This window comes from Arvicanthis niloticus, chromosome 9 (assembly GCF_011762505.2).
Source record: "Arvicanthis niloticus isolate mArvNil1 chromosome 9, mArvNil1.pat.X, whole genome shotgun sequence".
Taxonomy (NCBI): Eukaryota; Metazoa; Chordata; class Mammalia; order Rodentia; family Muridae; genus Arvicanthis; species Arvicanthis niloticus.
This window is the reverse complement of record NC_047666.1, coordinates 5,361,920-5,374,308: the sequence shown is the minus strand read 5'-3', so window position 1 is coordinate 5,374,308 and position 12,389 is coordinate 5,361,920. Positions and strand designations below refer to the sequence as shown.

The following is a 12,389-nucleotide window of genomic DNA, read 5'->3' as shown; positions in this document are numbered from 1 at the left end:
TTTTTCTAGGCAGCACCCATTCTACTAAAGAGAAGATGATGAGCACTGAAGAACCTCCATACGGAGTCGCTTCCATGTGGCAAGCTAGTGACTCGGCAAGGAACTGCCCTTTCTTCAACTCTTGACAGGATTCTGTACAAACTGGACAAACGGGATGCAGGGAAGTTGACTGCCGAGCTTTACAAAGACACGTTAGGCAACTCCTTCATAGTTCCTGCTTCAAAAAAAAACATGTGTTAAATATTCTGGGCCAGATGGCTGAAGATGATGCTCCAAAGATTCAGAGAGCCCTTGGGTGACTGACTGTCCAGGCGCCATCAACCTCTGTCATTTGTATTATTTTGGAAGCTGCTAGCTCTGCACTTCCTACATACTCTGGTAATATTTATTCCTTCTCAGTTCTCTAATGGGGTTAAAGACTAAATAGTTATAATCTCACAGTTAAGGTTAAGTTGTTTAGGATTAAAGAAAATGTTTTAAAGTCTAAAAAGATATTTTTAGGTTAGTAATACAAGTTACCCTAGAAAGTGATTTAGGTACAGCTAGTTGGAGAACAAACCCAAGCTTATGGCCTAGGCATTTATTCATACATCAAAAGCCTTTGGGTCATTATTTGAGAATTGGGGCATTGGTGGAAAAGGCTGCAATTACAGTCTCCAAGTATAATTAGCTGAGTTCCATCCCTGGGACCTACATGGTAGGAGAAAACCTACTTCTTCAAGTTGTCCTTTAAACTATACATATCCTATCCACTCTCCCCCCCCACACACACACCCACATACACAAACATACATACACATACATACACACTCACACACACAAACATACACACACAAAAATACATACACACACAAACATACATACACACACACACAAACATACCTACACACACAAACATACATACATACATACACACATGTGCAGGTTTAAAAAAAACTAAGATAATTTACATATGACAAACACATACGTACACACACAAACATACATACACACACATATACACAAATGTAGGCTTTTTTAAAAAACTAAGAAGATAATTTACATATGACTTTCTCATAATTGTATTGCTATCCAAAGTTACTACAAGAAAATTGTTAAAAAAGCAGAAAGCCTGGCTTCCTAGCCTTCCCTGTTCTCTGCTACTGTCTCAAGGCATGACCACTGACACATACAATTGTTCCTATGATAATGTTGACACCAGCCATTTCCTCACCAAAGACCAAAGCAATAGCATTCATAGTCTTGAGTTTAAAATCCTCCAGATAAACCTCTGTTGCTATGAAGTGGGCTGTTTTCAGTACTTGCTGGGGTAGAACTGCCGCACTGATTATGTTTCCCATAGCCTCTGCAATTGGAATAGTCGGTCTTGAATATGTGGAGCTGTTTGGGGAGGCTTGGATTCTGCATCCTTTTTGGAGAGGTAGGTCATTGAAGGTGAGCACTGAGAGCTTAGAGTCATGCCACTGCTAGTGTTCTCTCTCTCTCTCTCTCTCTCTCTCTCTCTCTCTCTCTCTCTCTCTCTCTCTCTCTCAATGCTAAAAGTTTTAAGATGTGAGAGATCTCAGCTTGTTGCTCCAGCCACCTTGCCTGACTGTTGCCAGCTACTATGACTGTTTGCTGGCATGCTTGCTGCTATGATGGGGATGGAATCTTGTCATATCTTACCTCATCTGGTTTCATAAACTCAAATGCACCCTTCCTTTGATTTTGTTGTTTTATTTTATCAAAGCAATAGAAAAGCTTTGTCGCACGATGGTGCTGCATCCATAAGCTCAAATAGAACCTTCCTTCTACAAGCTTCTCTGGCTGGGTGTTTTATTAAAGTAATATAAAATATAAAAATAATGAATGTGAGAACAAAGCTAATGAATATATCCTCCTAGCACCATGCTCTTTGAAAGCCTATGCTTTTTGTAGTATATAACTAGAAATCTAAAAAACTTTTAGAAAATCTGGTAGCCATTAATTTCATTAAAGTGTTTTGTTTTTACTTCTGTAATAAACACAAAAACTGATACGAATCTCTCAATTTTACTACACTGCTGAAGTGCTTACTTCCATAAATGCAAACATTCATCTGTCAGAGGACTTTTTAAGGATCTGAAGTGCTTTTTCAAGAGCTTTTCTTATGGAGTTAACTAAATTTTTACCGTAATGCCTTAATGTGCTTAGGAAATTACTCAGATAAATCGTGTGTCATGTACTATAAGAACATGAACATAAAATTCTCCATGGTATCCGTCATCAGGGAGACTAAGCCATTACCAAAGAAAAAATGTAATTGGTAAAAACTGAACTTCATCCCTGAGCTGGAGTTGGTTACCAAACATCCCTGCAACAGGATCAACAACTGAGTGTCTTCTTTCACATCATGGACTTTATTATTCAACAAGTTGAAGTTGATTATAATTGTGAACAACTGCATCTGTCAGATAAAATCCTGCCATGCTTTAAGTCGGGACTAGCCTACAATGATCACAGGTGTACTCCTCAAATAAAGAAATCCGTTTTGCTTATTTCAATTCTATTTTACGTTTGGCTGAATGGCCAGGAGTTGGCTGATATACTTAGGTAGGAGCCAATGTGGAAAAGTTGACAAAGGACAGCCTCAGTCTAATCCTTCCAAAAGGAACTAACATTCCCTGGCTTGCCTTTCCAGCTAAAAAACCAGAGTCAAGAAGGATGCCCTACATGAAAACATTTGTGTCACTGGTTCTAGCATTTCAAGGCTTCATAGGTGGTATTTTTCCACTAATGTCTCCAATAAGTGGTTCCATTTGGAACCTAAAAATGTTACCATCTGCAAAAGAAAAGCATTTCATAAAAAACCTTCTTTGCTCCAAACACCTAAAAGGATTTCTATAAACAATAAAAAATAAAAGATTTCAAACAGTTGAAAACATTTTTTTTTTTTTTGCAAAAACTAAAACATATTGGAAAACTGGTACTGAATCAAGTTCCCAACAGCAGAGCAGCTGTAACCAGCAGAAAACAACCATGAAAGAAAAAAAAAACATACAAATAAAATGTCTACTTCAATATCCAACCAGGGAGCATCTTTACAGACTGAGTTCCAGTTCAATCTTCTCTTCATGAAAAGAAAACAAGGATGTCTACAACACAGGCAATCAATAAGTTGTTTTTTTTAACTGCCAAATCACATATTTTCTAAGAATGCTAAGTTAAAAGAACAGATTATATATTTATTCAATGTCTCTATTAGATATTGACTATGAAATAAACATTTATTCAAGTATATTTATGTTTTAGTATATATTGTGAAAAGACCATAGCTAGAAAACAAAACAAGATGTCTCTTCAGGTTGTCATCCCATCTTTGTCCAAGTGCCCTTTCATTAAATGTATCACTGTTTTGGTTATTTGTCCTATTGCTATGATCAAATTTCCTGCCAAAAACAACCGTTTGTTGCTTTTGTTTGGCTCATAGTTCAAGGTTCTATCTAGACTATCATGGTTGGAAAGTGACATCAGTATGAGCCTGAGACAAGTGGTTACATTGTGTCTACTGTCAGGAAACAAAGAAATGACTTTTTTCACTGTCCTTTCCATGAATTAAGTGTCACTTTCTATTAGACTGAGTCTTCCCACCCTGATTAACAGTCAACATAATTTTTCAGAGGCATGTCCAGAGGTTAACCTAATCTAAACAACCCTAAAAGCTTGCCTTCAGCATTATTCAGGTCCTTTCAAGCTAAAAATCATCACTAAGGATCACAACCACACTATACCCAATAACACTCAGAATGAACATTGCAAAGTCACTCTTGATTCTTATCTTTCAACACAGCAGCAGCATCAAGCCCTCTGGATATTGGTTACTTCCAATCACATCTCACTGACTCTGTCACCAAGACCCAAATCCTAAGCACGAGACAATCCATACTGGACAGCAAGCATCAGGATACGGCTCCCTCACCACACTCAGGATAGTGCTGCTCTTACCTCACCACAGCCTGTTTCAGAGGCAGTCACTTCCTGAGGCATGCATCAGACTGCACAATTCTCTAGCTTAATCTCCTTATGACTTTTTTCTCCAGCTGAAGAAACCTTGCAATCTGATTTGTCATTACATCTTCAACCCTCTATAGAAACATACAGGGAAAATTGAGGTGGGACAGGTACAAGTCGAAAATCTTAGCATAGCTGATAAAAGGGGATAGTGTACCTTCCAACACACACCTCAGAGACATTAAAATCAACTATGCTCGCTTACACAGAGACAGAATGTGTGTGGCTTTGCATCTAACAGTATTGGCATCCTCTCTCATCCATAAAGCTAATCAAAGTACCTCATAAAACCAACAAGCCATTTCATGCACAACAGAACTTTTGTTAAGAATGATTTTCTCCATTGTTCTTCCAAGCAAGTAAACCCGTTTGTCTCAATTTTTTTTTGGGGGGGGGGTGGGTTGGTTGATTTTGTTTTACATAATTTTAAAACTTGTTTAATTAATCTGTAAACCTGGTTGCAAACCTCATCCTTTAAACAAAATAACTTTAAAATCCACATAGCCACTATGGAGGCACATAAGAATGTCCTCTTTCTGAATGCCCAAGCATCAGTCTACTTTATGTACTCCCTTATCTTGATAAACTCTCCGGTGCTTCCTCCTGTCTTGAAATTCTTTTCTGAGGCATAGCCAAGGATCTGGCTTTATCTATTGGAGGTCCTGAAGAGTGGGAGGCACAACACTAAACCTCTCTCCCTTCTCCGGCTGCCATCCATCCAGTTATAGCCTGGGACTGATCCAAGGAGAATGGTTGAAAACACGACCTAATTCTTACCACAAGTGGTTCTAATATCAGGATGTAAGAAACACTATAGTGTTCCTACTCTTGTCTGGGGTCTCAGTCACATACTCTGTATAAATTTTCTGGAGACACATAAACTTAAGAGTTATTACCCACTCATTAATAATGTGTGGGGCCATGAAAGGATGGCTTGGTTCTTGGCTGGACGCAGGCCTCTAACTGCGACCCTGATGGGACAAATCAGACGACTTCCCCCACGCGTGCGCACTTCTGCTTTTTTCTGCACAGCGCCTCCCTGAGCCGCCTGGGGTAGAAGACACGCGCGGGACCCCACAACACAACAGAGACTCACGCTCAAGTGCCATCACCCCCCCCCCCGCCACCCGAAATAATGTAGAAATTTTCCTCTTCATATGGCTCCTGAGTGTTCTTGATGGAGTAGAATCAGTGACAGAGAAAAGTTAGCAAGTATGGACCACCCCAGTGTGAAGAGATGTGCTGACCAGAGGATTAGAATACAAAGGCAGTCTACAATAACTGCTATCAATAGCTTTTTGAAAAGCCATCAGTTACAGCATGGGGCTCACATCACCAGTGAGCACCATTATTCTCAAATCTATAATCTGCACAAAAACATCTATAAACCTCAAATATTTAAACAGGAATATTTTGAAAACATTTACATAATAATATATAATAATATAATCGTAATAGTAATAATAACATTTACTCTTTTCTGCAGACTAAACTGAGTACAATTACAGCAGTTTAACACGCTGTATCTTATCATATGTGGGAATCTAGTGGGCGGTAATGATTAACGATTCTGGCAATCCCAATGGCATTGAGCTTAAGAAATTACAAAAAAAAAAAAATTGATCTGAATCTAAGTAAGAGATATTTTTTTCCTATTAATAACACTAGATTTTGGATATTTTACTTAAATCCAGTTTTTACTTGATTCTTAGAGAATCTGAACATGAGTTCTTAATTATCTACAATGGGTTCCTTCCCAAGAGGGACAGACCACCCAAAGTTACTGACCTGTACATGACATCTGCTCTGTGCATATGGGATCACTACTGGATACTCAATTGCATTGTGAGTTGTTCAAAGGATGAAGGGCAAACATGAGCACAGTGAGCATGGGACAGAGAGAAGAGAGGGACACACTGAGACCTCTGTCATCTCAGCACAGATGCGAAGCTTTAGAGGAAATGGTGCTCCCGGAAAAGTTAGAACCAAGTATCAAGTTTTAAGAACACGTTTGACACAACAAAATAATTATGACACAAAATTCCTACAGGCAGGAACAATTGTAGTTTTAGGAAAGGAAGGGGAAACCCATAGCCAGCAGAGCAGATCTATATAAAAGATTCACACAGGGAATACTACTGTGCCTACTTTCGAACTTCTACAAATGGTCAAAAAAGTGCCCAGTAAATGCAAAACTGTGTCAAGGTATGTGCTAGAGAGAGGTAACTGAGCTGTGATGTGAAATACCTGAGAAAGTATCATAGGATTGAATGATGAAGGTTTAAAAACAAAGCATTACTGAGAGCTTTGGCAATAGCACATGGATGTATTTTAGTCTTGAAGATGAGTCTAAGAAAATAAAGTGGAAGGAAATGTAGTTCTAGCTCTAAACCCCCTGGCAAAGGAACTCCTAATTAAGTGGAGAGACGACTACACTACAGACAACTGGGCACATACCACCAAATTGTTCATGGGAAACATCTGTGGTCATACACTGGCTCCAAGCTCGGATCACATGGCTGGCCTAAAGCCTAAGCAATGCAACATCCTCCTGAAGATGTATTTCACTTTAAAATAATGTGGGAAATCCTGCTATTTAGAGGTCATAGTCTTTCAAGTCCCAACAGTTCCCCTGAGCTTAGAACAAAATGGAGGACTCCCTTTCCCAGCAGGGCTTCCTCTTCTTTATCTTATCTGGGGAGCTCAACTCCCACACTCTACTTGAGTAATGGCACAAAAATCCTTGGTGAAATTACAGGTTCAACTTCCTCGAATGCTTCTCCAAGCAAATGAGGTATCCTCTGTATCTTAAGCCTCAGCCAATGAAATTTCACCCTAAGAGGAACCCCTTCCCACTTTCCAAGGTTCATATAGTCCTTTTACACCCTGAATAAAGAATACAAGCTGTTTTGTTGAATACCATCTGAGAGAGCTGTTTCACTGACTGTCCTCTGAAAAAGCTATAACACTGAAATCTTGGGATCCTGGCTAACCCACCAGTTCCTGACTTTGATATATCCTTCCCCACCTGGTATATGGCAATGCCTGGATACCCCAGGAAAGAAGTGGAAAACAGAATCGGAGTAAAAAACTGAAGTCATCAGAAAGCATTACGGAGAAACAGAAGTTCAAATCCTGGTGGCCAATACATGAAAATACTGACATTCTATGAAATGCGCAGAAACAGTGGGCCTCTTATATCCTAAGGTGTATTATCAGAGGGAGGAAGAGCTCCCAGCAATGGCAACATTCCCAATAGCTCACAAGATTCCTTTGAGTACTGTCCATAGTCAGAAGCTGATATGTATCAGTAGGCACAATGGCTAATGCCTCCAAAGTTTTGATGTAAAATGGCCATCAGGAGTTCCTGTCTTGTCTATGAAAATCAATTTCACCATAAACACAATACAAATATGAACTGAGAAAGAACTGTGCCTCATCCTGTCTTGTTAGAACATCATTTCCAGATACTATGCTCCTGGCTCATATGGAATAGCTACAGTCTAAGTAGGATGAGTCATCTAGGAACAGCATGGCTATAAACGATGGAGAGAAAGGGCATATTAGACATATTTTCAATAACTGGTTGATTTGAGCCCCAGAACAAGGTATTCTTCTTGTCTCCCTTTGAAAATACTTAAAGGTTCCAGGAAAGACCCAATTGGGAGGCTAGTCATTCTCCTTTCTCTCTGCTCTTTCTGGATCCTGGTATTGCCAACATTAAATGAGTAAAAGGGTTTACCAAGTATAATTGCAGGCTATGAAGCAGCTTATGTACCATAATAATGGACAGGATTAGACCAGGGAGAGTAGGAAATCTATACAGTTTAAAAGGTGTTCTCTGTTTGTGTTTTTGTTTGTTTGCTTATTTTGTTTTTTAATATTCCCTCAGAAAACCAACCACTGACAAACTTTCTTATTTCTGCCAACAGCACAACTGGACAAAGCAGAAACCAGCTGATAACAAATGAATACCAGATGAGAGAGAAGAAAGCGAGGAGGGGAGAATACATGAGAAGGAAGAGCAAGGGATGGGAGGGGTAAGGAGGAAAGAGAAGGGAAAGGAAGAAAAGACAAAAGAAGAGAAAGGAAGAAAAGAAGAGAGGGGAAGGTAGGGAAGGGGAGTGGAGTGGAGGGAAGAAAAGGGAGGGGAGGGGAAGGGAGAGGAAGAGAGGAGAGGAGAGGAGAGGAGAGGAGAGGAGAGGAGAGGAGAGGAGAGGAGAGGAGAGGAGAGGAGAGGAGAGGAGAGGAGAAAGAGGAAAGGGGAAAGGTGAGGGAGAGTTTGAATAGAGGTAGCATTCATACATACATAATGCCAATCTCAGAAGCAATGTGTTATTAATCCCAGTGTTAAGTGTGGGATACCTCTACAGGAGTTGAAAGACAGAAAGTCCCGTGGACCCTTAAAAGAGCCTGCTGATAAAGACACATCCATCTTGGTTGCAAAAAACAGCAAACAATGCTGGAATTGTACTGGCAGCTTCCTTCCACCTGTTAGCCTTTATAGTGACAGACGTTGCTTTGCTGGCAGTTTAAGAAATTTCCATTAGTGTTAAATCAAACTTTAATGAATCAGCAGAGATTTGTGGCTGTTAGAGACAGCTAAAAAGAAATGACAGCAGAATGTTTGGCCTTAAATGGGATATGTAAATCAGTTCCCAAGGCATACTGGGAAAAAGGGGCAGAAAGAATGTAGCCAATGGGAAACAGGCCTTAGGAGCATGTCGATGCTGGGGCAGTCGTGTATTCACAGCAGCTATAGTGCATAGAGTCTGCACAAGACAGCCCATCAAAATTCAGTGACATATAGGGGAAAGGCTCATGGGCTCATGCCTATCTAGGATTAACTAAGAGTTGGTGAGAGCTTTCAGGTGAGAGAAGTCATTGTGAGAGTGATATGGCCACTGGTTAGCTATTTCTTCTTCAGTGCATAGTTCCAAGACCCATTCCCACACAGGCAGCCATGGTTAAAGATATGAAGGTATGCATTACAATCAATTCAAGCTTATCCCTGACTCGCTTACAAATAAATGAGACTCAGTCTATGGTTATTTTATTTGGTTTTGACAATTACTGGGCGATCACACCTAATCTACTCCTCGAACTTCAGGCCTCTTCAGCGACCTACCCCATACTTGCTGTTTCTCAAGGCCATTTCCTCAGGGTTCCTCTCTGCTGATTGCAGCTTCCTCACTCTCAAGTTCTTCCTTCTCCCTCCAGGTTCACTACTGCTAATCCCTCCAGTAATTGGCTGTAGCCAATGTTATTTAACCAATAGTTTTAAATCAAGGAACAGAGTATGCACAACAAAAGCTTGTAAACTGGAGAAGTCAGTCCTAGGCCCATACCTGGAAGTATACAATTTAGCATTACAATACATAGCAACAGATCAAACTTTAACAAAGAAACTTGAAGGAGTACTTGGAGGGAGAAGGAAGAATGCCTTTAGAAAGGGGATAAATGAGAGTTGAGGAACAAAAACTGTCAAAAAATAAACTAATAATAATAAAGAGAGAAGGGAGAAAAAGGAGGGAAAGAAAGAGCATAGAGAGGACTAAGTACAGCAAACCTCCCAGGACAAGGCTAAGCTCGGAAGAGGTAGCTTCATCCTTTTGGCCTTACAAACTGTAACTCACTCGAAGCATAAGTATTAAGTACAAAGTAAAATAAAAATAATATACCAGTCATCGTGTGACTCTAACACCACCAAGCATGAAAATACATAGAGTTGTGAGTAACCGAGTAAGAACAGTGAGCATGCTACTGTATAAAACTAAAATAGTAAAGACAAGAAGGGCCATAGGAACCAACCATCAGCTGCCAAAATACCATATGTAATGCAGAAGCATGGCACACACTTAGTGAGAAGGCAAGGCTGACTCCATGACATGCTTCAAATTGACAGTTCAGGACTGGACAAGTCCAGGCTAGTAGTTCAAGCCTCAGAAGCTGCCCAGCCACCTGGCATAAGGCAAGGACAATGGGTCAGCAGCACTTTCCAGATTGCCTCACCTACTTCCTCAGCAACAGTTTCGACATCAGCTTCCAACCTCCACTGCCCAGTAATAGAATGTCCCTAGAGATAGGGTAAGATAAAGGTCCCCTACCTGGGAATCCCCTAATGCGCTTTAAATCAGGCCTGCGAGCTCACTTGGCTGTCTCTCTGTCTTGGTAATGGGAGACCCAGGATGCTAGGCCAGACTTCTGCAGAATAAAACACTCTTTGCATTTACATACTACTTGAGTCCAAGGTATCATTCTTCTGCAATCATGGACCCTTACATTAGTTTCTCAAAAATTTCTTTTCTGAGTAAAATTAGTCTCTATCTGCTTAAAACTGCATTGGTATCATCACTAAAACTTCCAGACAAAAAATATCAAAAGCCATTAGGAACTTGTTAAATATTGTGGGGGTTTTCTGGGGGAGGAGGGAGTTCATTTGTCACATTTAATTTCTGAAAACCTTATGGCAAAAGAATGAACTGCTGAGAAAATTAAGACCCTACAGAAACAATTATAGGCCATAAAAACATTTTAGATTCATAAAAATAAGCAATTAAAACAGCATGCTAAAATAAGACAGTATCAATAACATTTTCCACTTGAATTACAGTGCAGGTTGTTGCTAGGTTTTGTTCCCCACCCTTGTGTTGCAAAAACCTTCTGGAATCATTTTTTCATTTAACTGCATACCTCACCAACAGTGTCAGTAACAGTAGGACGCATATATGTTACAGTTTTTGTTTGCTGTGATAAATTTATATGTCAGCCAGCTAAGCTGCCATACTAAGTGAATGAACCAAACACTAAACATGACATTTTATGCAATAAGTTCACTTTAAGTCAAAGAGATTACTTAAGGAGTGGAACTTTCACTTAATTGGTCCATTGTTTTAAGAGAAGAATCTCAGGTTTCCAAAAGCAGATCTACCTAAAGACTACAGCATTACCCTTCAGCTTCCAGCCTATGAACCTCATCTCTGTGTTAGTTCCTTTTCTATTGCTGTGATATCACACCATGATCAAAGTGATTTGCAGAAGAAAGTGTTTAGCAGGGCTTTAAGTTTCAGAGGAAAAAGAGTCCACCATGGCAGGAAATGTTGGCAGCAATGGCAGACATGTACACTGGGCCAGTAAGCAGGGTGCAAAGACAGTGGATTGGAAATGGTGCATAGCTTTTAAAACCTCAAAGCCACCACCAAATGACATATTTTCTCTAGCAAGGAACCTACCTAAACAGTGGCACCCACTAGGGGCCAAATAGTCAAACATCTGAGCCTATGGGGGACATTCTCATCAAACCACCATGTGTACATATTTCAGAACCCATTATTGTATGATGTGAACCTTGAAATAAATCTCTTTTAATATGTTCTCAGCCAGCCTTAGATACATGAGATCCTGTCACAAAAGTAAACCAATACAAAACAAAAGCACATTTTCTATCTTAAGACTTTCAAACCATATACACATGCCTCATCTCTTGCCCAACTCATAAAATTCTTGCTTCTAGGTTCTTTTTGTTGTTGTTGTTGTTTTGGTTTTGGTTTTGGTTTTTTGAGACAGGGTTTCTCTGTGTAGCCATGGCTGTCCTGGAACTCACTCTGTAGACCAAGCTAGCCTTGAACTCAGAAATCCACCTGCCTCTGCCTCCCAAGTGCTGGAATTAAAGGCATGCGCCACCACTGCCCGGCACTTCTAGGTTCTTCAAATAGCACTTTCAAATGTCTCCAAGACTCTGATTCCCTTGTCCTGATCCTCAGGCCACTCTCTGAACAACTAGAGGCCACCAAAGAAATTAAAACTAGAATGTGAAATTTGTATGATAAATAATCCCACAGAAGACTTCGTACGGTAAGACGGTTTACCACATCTTAATTATTAACATGTACATCCTAAGGATAAGTACAGGTTAACTAAAGTTTGGGTCCAACAACTAATACAAAATTACTTTTATCTGATTAGAACCACAATAAAGAAATAAAGGCTAAAAGTTAAGCACAATTTCATTTACAAAAATCCAATATTTAATTCAATCGAAAGTTTACTTTGAAATCCAAACCTTAAACACAAAAAATATCATTTCTGATGACAATATTTATATTTCAGAGTTCTCAAAGAATTGCATAGCAGACTATTTCATCAGTCTAATATCTTTAATGCTGAACTGCAAAATGAAGACATTCCTGGTCAGGAAAGACGGCTCCACAACAAAATGCCAAGGCTGCTCTACCACAGGTCAGCAGGAGGATTTAATACCCTCTTCCGGACTCAATATCCACCTTCAGTCACATCTACACACACTCACACACACACAATTTAAAAAAAAATAAATTTTTAAAAACAGGATTTTTTTTAAT

At 39.7% G+C, this 12,389-nt stretch overlaps 1 protein-coding gene across 1 annotated transcript in view; it reads right to left on the bottom strand.

Moving 5' to 3' along the window:
* The window catches only part of Prdm5 (PR/SET domain 5), a 158,358-nt gene that overhangs the window by 130,157 nt on the left and 15,812 nt on the right, over positions 1-12,389 (bottom strand). The window lies entirely within an intron of this gene.